The sequence below is a fragment of the Mchenga conophoros genome, linkage group LG14 (genome assembly GCF_057382185.1).
Source record: "Mchenga conophoros isolate Kocher_MC1m ecotype Shallow Benthic linkage group LG14, M_conophoros_male_GT1.1, whole genome shotgun sequence".
NCBI classification, from domain to species: Eukaryota; Metazoa; Chordata; class Actinopteri; order Cichliformes; family Cichlidae; genus Mchenga; species Mchenga conophoros.
The window spans coordinates 38,988,842-38,995,942 of record NC_140539.1 but is presented as its reverse complement, the minus strand read 5'-3'; the positions used below and the strand labels follow the sequence as shown (position 1 = coordinate 38,995,942).

The following is a 7,101-nucleotide window of genomic DNA, read 5'->3' as shown; positions in this document are numbered from 1 at the left end:
GAGCAGCAGTTCCCAGTTTGAGACAGGCGGTCTGAATCTGGAACGATTCAGCCCAGCAGCCACATTAGAGTGAAAATGACCTTTCATACAAAGAGCTGCATTTTTACAGCCCAGCCAAAGCTCACAAACAGCTCACAGAGAAAATAAAATTTTCAAAACGTATCAACAATCACCCCAATCTTTCCGCCGATGCACAAACACATCAGTTTTTATTCTGAGGAAATTATAAACAGGTTTGTTTCTCTGGAAGATGTCCTTGCTTATGATTAAGAGAAACACTGAAGTGTAATTCGGGAAAAGAAAAGGAAAAGATTTCCATATTTGGGAAATTTCTAAAGGCCTTTAGACACAGGTCCTGAAGGAGTTCAGAGAACAATGTGGTGCCTATAAATAAAAGTCTGGCCATAATCAAGTTTGATTTCCTTGCAATAAAATCTCAGCATGTGGAGAAACAATGTACTGTGTGGATCTCAGAGCCTGATATGAACGCGATGGACGCGAATAAAACGCCCCAAACGCCCCTAATTTGACGCGTGTACATTCGCGTCTCAACGCGTGTCCAAGAAAAATCCATCGCGCGTCAAAATTTTGACGCGCGTGAACCGGAAATGTGGGAGGAATGTGGGAGGGAGTTGTGCCAGACCGGTATCTTTGCAAGATGGCAGCTATCGAGCTAGCGCTTGAAGAGAGAGTCTCCCTTCTCTATGTACTGTGGAGAGCAGAGCAGCAGCGTAAAAGACGTCCTCGCCGTACCTGGGTCCATCAGGTCCTCCAGAGGCATGAGCAGTTTGGTGAGTTTCACCACTTGCTCCAGGAGCTGCGCCTGGATGACGGCCGATTCCAGCGCTATCACCGTCGGCCAGTTTGAGGACCTGCTTTCCCTCGTCGGTCCCAGCATCGCCCGCCTAGACACCAACTACAGACGCTCAATCCCACCTGCAGAGCGCCTGTCCATCTGCCTGAGGTTAGTAAAACTATTTAATACGGTAGTCCTTTATTGATATCTGTGCTAATATGCTAATCCATCCAGTTATACACTGCTAACATGGATGTGCTATGCTAACAGTGAATGCTGTCGGTGTTTACTGAAAGCAAACTGTGGTACAGAGACGACTCTTTATAATATTTCTAGTGATACTCAGAAGCTCTCATCAAGTCCCGATTTAATTCGATTTATGCTGTTATCAGTGTTTGCATGATAGCATGGCTGTGGTGTCACATCAATGTATGCGCTCGGTGTTTGCTGATATCAAACTGTAGCATTAGGACCACTGAGTTAACCTTTGTAGTGATACTCACTCCTTTTTATTTAGACCTGGTTTAATTCTGGGATAGTTGAATATTTGTATATAATCCCTGCAGCTGTCAGACTCTATAGCAGGGGTCACAGCCTTTATTAAAACAGAGTTAGATAAAACTGTGAACAGTTTGGTTCATCTCTAGTTACATGGTTCTATCTTGATAAGCTATGTCTTATCACAGATTAATTTTTCAAAAATATTAATGATTTAAGCAAGGAAAGGGCTACATGTCAACACACAACTCTTTATTTCTATTAATGTCTTACTTCATTCCTACCTGATTGACATGTTTAGGAATTATGAGTGATTGGCTCACTGTAGTTGTGAAAGTTGCTACCAATCAAATTATGATATGTTAAAGTTAAAACAAAACACAACTGTTTTAGATATTATCTAATATACATTTTGTAATTATCCTTATAATTACAAAATGTTTTATGTAAGATTTAAGTTTTGTGATTTATATCTGACATCACAAAAGTATTTTGGAATTTGAATAATGTATTTTGTAACTGCAGTACACATAATACTGATTTTGAACAATTTTGTCCAGGTTCCTTGTCACCGGGGACTCCTTCAGGACCATCGCGTTCAGTTTCAGAGTCGGTGTGTCCACGGTGAGCCAGATCACCCCCCAGGCAGCGACGTCCATCTGGGACTGTCTAGTGGACGACTTCATGGCTGTGCCTTCACCTGGAGACTGGCGGTCCATCACAGAGGGATTCCAGGAGCACTGGAACTTTCCTCTGTGCTGTGCAGCTCTGGATGGGAAGCACGTCCAGACAAAGGCACCCCATATATCATATAGGAGACACACACATTGATATACACTAAATATTCATTTCATTTCTTTTTTGTGGTGCCCAAATTGATGCACCTGCTTGATTTTGTTTAAACAATTATTGCACACTTTCTGTAAATCCAGTAAACTTCTTTTCACTTCTCAAATATCACTGTGTGTGTCTCCTGTATGATATTTAACTGACATTTTTTATTGTAACAACCAACGATTTATACAGGAAAATAATGTCTATTAACAAGGTTGCCCAAACTTCTGCATCCCACTGTATCAGTATATTTTGTCATTAGTATAATATGAAATAAATTCTACATGTGTCAAGTCGTGTGCCAACATTTGCTGTGTAGTAGAACTGAGACATTAGTCATTATAAACATTTATTTGAAATAATATTAAAAGTCTCAAACAGAAAAACATTAAACATAAATATATAAAATATAAGAATTTACAGAGAGACAGGAATAAAAAGGACCAGCTGCTCTCCAGAGCAGGAACAAGGCTGAGGAGGAAATGCTCCATTGGAGACTGGTGTGGCCTCTTCAGGGACTCCAGGATGGCCAGCTCCACCGCCGATGGACCGTCCTGGGACCCGTCCCTCATCTGCCTCGGAGCCGTCCTCCTCTGTGGGCCTGTAAAACAGCACAAAACACAAAGAAATGAGAAGGCTGCTACTAGATTTTAATTTCAACATTGAAAAAAAAAAAAACAATAACAGGATATAATCAGATTGGTTGTAGATATTTAGTAAAGGTGATCACAAGGGAATCCCACCGACTAAAAAGGTATCAGTGCTTGCTGTACATATCTGTGGGTGCAGCAGCAGGAGCTCAGGGACTGGGGATGCTGTGCTGCAGAATCAGTTGGTTCTATCAATACAGTATTAAATGTTAACAGGTTGGATATAATAATCGTAGAGTAGACAGTGGTCCCTCATTTATTGCAGGGGTTCTCAGAATAACTAGCCCCTGGTCACAGTTCTCACAATTGATTCTCAAAGTACAAACCTTTGTAGATTGCAAAACGTAAAAGTATTATTATGCCGCGGTTTGTCTTCATCTGCCCGCCACTTTCGTGCGCCTTTTTCCCTCACGGTGCAGGTGTCTATTTCCGAATGAGGCTCATAGTTATGGGTGTTTTTGTGCTGTTTTTTCTATTGGACGCGATGGTTATCAAAACCAAACGTGATAAATTTGGCAAGCGCAGGAGATTTGTCAATCAGGCTGCAGAATGCAATGCTGTACTGTGCAATAAAAAATCAGCGAAAAAGCAAAGCAGTGACGGATGAACAGCGGGACCACTGTGTGCTGTTTATTAATAAACAATAAAATATATTCCTAAATGATAACATGCATAAAAGCAGAACGGTATTTGTACGTCAGTGGGAAAATAGCGGTGGCTTGCTAGCTTTTGTGCGGCTTCCCCGGGTCAGTGAAAACTTTCAAAAGAGAAATGAATGAACTTACCAGGTTGCCCGATCTCTTCACATATCTTCCTCCAAGCTCGGTCCTTTTTATTCCTGTCTCGGTACTGAAAGCAGCTGGTGTTGTACAGCTCCGAGTTGTTTGCTACCGCATTGATTAGCCTTCCCCTCCATTGAAGTATGAAAGGCTTTGGCTGGATCTGCCCCTTTGACCTAGGTAACAGCCACGTCACCAGGCTCCTGATTGGTTGTCGCGGCGCGATTTGACGCTGGAGTTCAGATTTTTCCAACTCGAGCGGTAGACGCGAAACGCACGTATGCACAAAATGCAACACAAAAACTCACGCGCGTGGTTTTATTCGCGAGTCAAGCGCGCCAGACGCGCTACACTGACGCGTGTTTCACGCGTTTTGGCGTTTTCGCGACGCAAATCTGCTTCCGAATTTTCGCGGGACCCGCAATCGCGCGTCATCGCGCCTTTCCATTGACTTTACATGTAAACCTGACGCTCTATTCGCGTCCATCGCGTTCGGTGTGAACACACCGTAGCTCCACTGGTGTCCAAAAACCATCACAAAGCCATCTGTGGGACATGTTCCATTATAACCCACACACACACTGTGTATCTGACACAGATCCACACACACCATCCGACTGCAACAATCAGATCACCACATGTGGATTAATTCACAGGTTACTAAAGTCAGCGCAGACATTTCAGATGGGCTGGACACAACATAAGGAACGCTGTGATGTGGGCTCATGTCTACATCACTGGGAACATGAAGGACCACTGTTGAAAAATGTTTGGTTTCTATTATTTTTTTAGCCTTTATTAATTATTATTGTATGGAAAAGATATGTCAGAAGCAAGATTTAGGAAAATCAGTGCAGGTACTGAACGTGCAGTTGACTCGTAGACATCCAAGATCTCAATGAATGAGTCCATCGAGGCTTATGGTCATGGTGTCCCCATGACCATAAGGTTGAGGGTTCGAATATGCTGAATATTCTGCTTCACTGAGTCAATGGGTTAAATGCAGAGACGAATTTCCCCATGGGGATCAACAAAGTTATTAATGTTAATTATTATGTTAACAATTTTTTCCCCACGTCTAGTTTAAGTTGTCAGTTTAGTTCTTTGCAATCAGGCTTGCAGCACTGTAGCCTCCATTTCTGCTTTTTTGTACAGGAGAATCACCGTGACGACCACTTTAAATTGTCTTTGGGCTGCTTTTCATATTTGCTTTGTGTTCATATGTAAACACGTATGTTTGTCCTCATTAGAATACGGATTGGTGTTGGTGTGCAGGATGCTAGCCTCAGATTTATATTGTTAAATGGCAATTATGTGACAATGTGTTTCAGAAATGTTACAAGTAGAATAACTAATTACTTCCTCTGATGAGTAATTAAGTAATGAACTGGAATATTTTAAAGTAACAAGTAATGCGTAATAGATTACTTTTTTTGAGTAATGACCCCAACACTGGTTCTAGATAAGCTAACCTTTATTAGTCTGACATGTAGAAAATTTGTTTTGTTACACCAAAAAGTGGACAGTACAAAGTTACAGATGAAAAATGAGAAAAACACTGGAATAGGATATAACTGAGAATAAGATGCTGTACACAGCTGTACACAGCTGTACACAACAGAACAGGAGGGCTGTCGACCAGGCCTGTGTAACTGAAACCGTAACCAAACATTTTTCAGTGCTTGGGTCACCGTGAGCACTTGGATGTAGTCACGCTGTGGGTTTAAAAAAACAATAATCTTGAAGACGTGCTGCCATTAACTTTCTAATAAAGAACTGAAGGATCACCTGTGTCCAAAAATCCAAGAGAAAAAGCACCTCGGCGGTGTCGTTTAGTCAGGATGTGCTTGGACCACCAACAGAGTTTGTGCATCTCCTCACAGGTGAACCAGCTTGTTCAAAAATCCTGGGAAAAACAAAAAGACCATTTCTTTGAATGCCTGCACAGCCTGCTGTGATGCATCATTCGCTGGAACTACTGAGATAAAAGAAATTCATGGGGAAACAACTGTTGGATGGGAATTCTGCAGGTCTTTTCCATGTCAGTAATTCTCAGAGCTGCCTCAGAGAAATGTCTTCACCCAGCAGAACAGGTTCAGACAGAACTGCAGCTGTTTTTAGGACGATAATCTGTGACATAATAGTTTTATAAATAATACCAAGGAATACATTTCTTCTCCTTCCAGCAGTGCTGGATGTGATTTCATGTTTAGTTTGTGACATGCAGCTGTGCTTGATTCATGATCGTCAAAACTCAAAGCCTCGAGGCTACATTTATTACACTAATAAAAGTGTTCGATAGACAGCGAACAGGACGGTTTCTCTTCATTTTGCACTTTGACAGGACCATGTGTCCGTCTGTCAGCATAGCAATGGAGAAATAATCAAACAAACCACTGAAAATTAAACCAAACTTTTCTAGATTATGATTTTATTTAAATGTATTTCCAATTAATGTGTGCATTAACAGACTGTGCTTAGACTGTTCCTCCCCTATGCAAGGACACCTGGGTTGGCTGGAAGACTGTTTACTTAGCCTGGCAGGGCGAAGGACACTGTCTCAGCTGAACTCTGAACACACACACACACTGATACTGATAAGAATCAAAGTGCTGCCAAGGTCCAAAGTCCAGACCTCAGCCCGACTGGGATGCTGTGGTGGAACCTGTGCACCTAAATAGCTTCACGGTGATGTGACTTGCACAGAAAACCATCACTGCAGGTTACTGCTGAGGATCCTGTAGAAAACTCTATATGTTCTATACTCATTACATGCATTTTAATCCTGACGATCACGGCTCATAATTGATGAAAATTAAAATCAAATACCTAACTGACTATTCTAACAGTACAGAGATACCATATATCTCTCAGTCTACTTCAGTACACACTCAGTACTCCTCCCACAGCTACATGTGGACTTTCTACCTGTTAAAAGGGAACAATAGTAACACACATGAACACAAATCAATACATAGATGAAAAATCACATCCAGAGGTATTAGAGCATTTCACAAACTGCTGTGAGATGTTGCTGCCTGACACGAGCCTGCACGCTTGCTGGCAGATGACGGTGGTGCTGACTCACTGGCTGTGGCTAATCTGTTAGTGGGTGTCGTGTGTTTGTGGGCTAGCTTGCATCACTGGAAGCAGAAAAGAAGGCTGCTCGTTTCCCTGAAACGACTCTTTTTGTAAACTTTTTTAAACATATGTGTGTGGCTCATGCAGAAAGAAATCCTGTGACCCTGCAGAGGCTGTGTGTGCCAGTTGTGTTCTCTAGAAAAAATGTGTGAATGAGGAAGCATCAGAGATGTGGTAGGTAATTTACATAGATAAAGTTTTAACTGTAATTTTATGTCCAGTCACCCCACACACCACTCATTTTAGCTGCCACAGTTAGTTTAACTGCTCAGTGTAATATTCATCTGACAGAAAGAGAATTTCCAACATAGTCATTTTTCTATTTGTCTACACAGTACAGGGTCAAGTTTTATTTATATAGCACCAAATCACAAGAGCCATCACCTCAAGGCGCTTTATGCTG

General features: G+C 41.8%; 1 long non-coding RNA gene across 1 annotated transcript; it reads right to left on the bottom strand.

The window, feature by feature from the left end:
- Nucleotides 1-2,460: 2,460 nt before the first annotated feature.
- On the bottom strand, nucleotides 2,461-3,821 carry LOC146560371 (uncharacterized). The gene is made up of 2 exons (XR_014888245.1): nucleotides 3,564-3,821; nucleotides 2,461-2,729 (listed from the first exon to the last, which is right to left on the bottom strand). It is a non-coding gene; the product is annotated as an uncharacterized LOC146560371 (long non-coding RNA).
- Nucleotides 3,822-7,101: the final 3,280 nt, after the last annotated feature.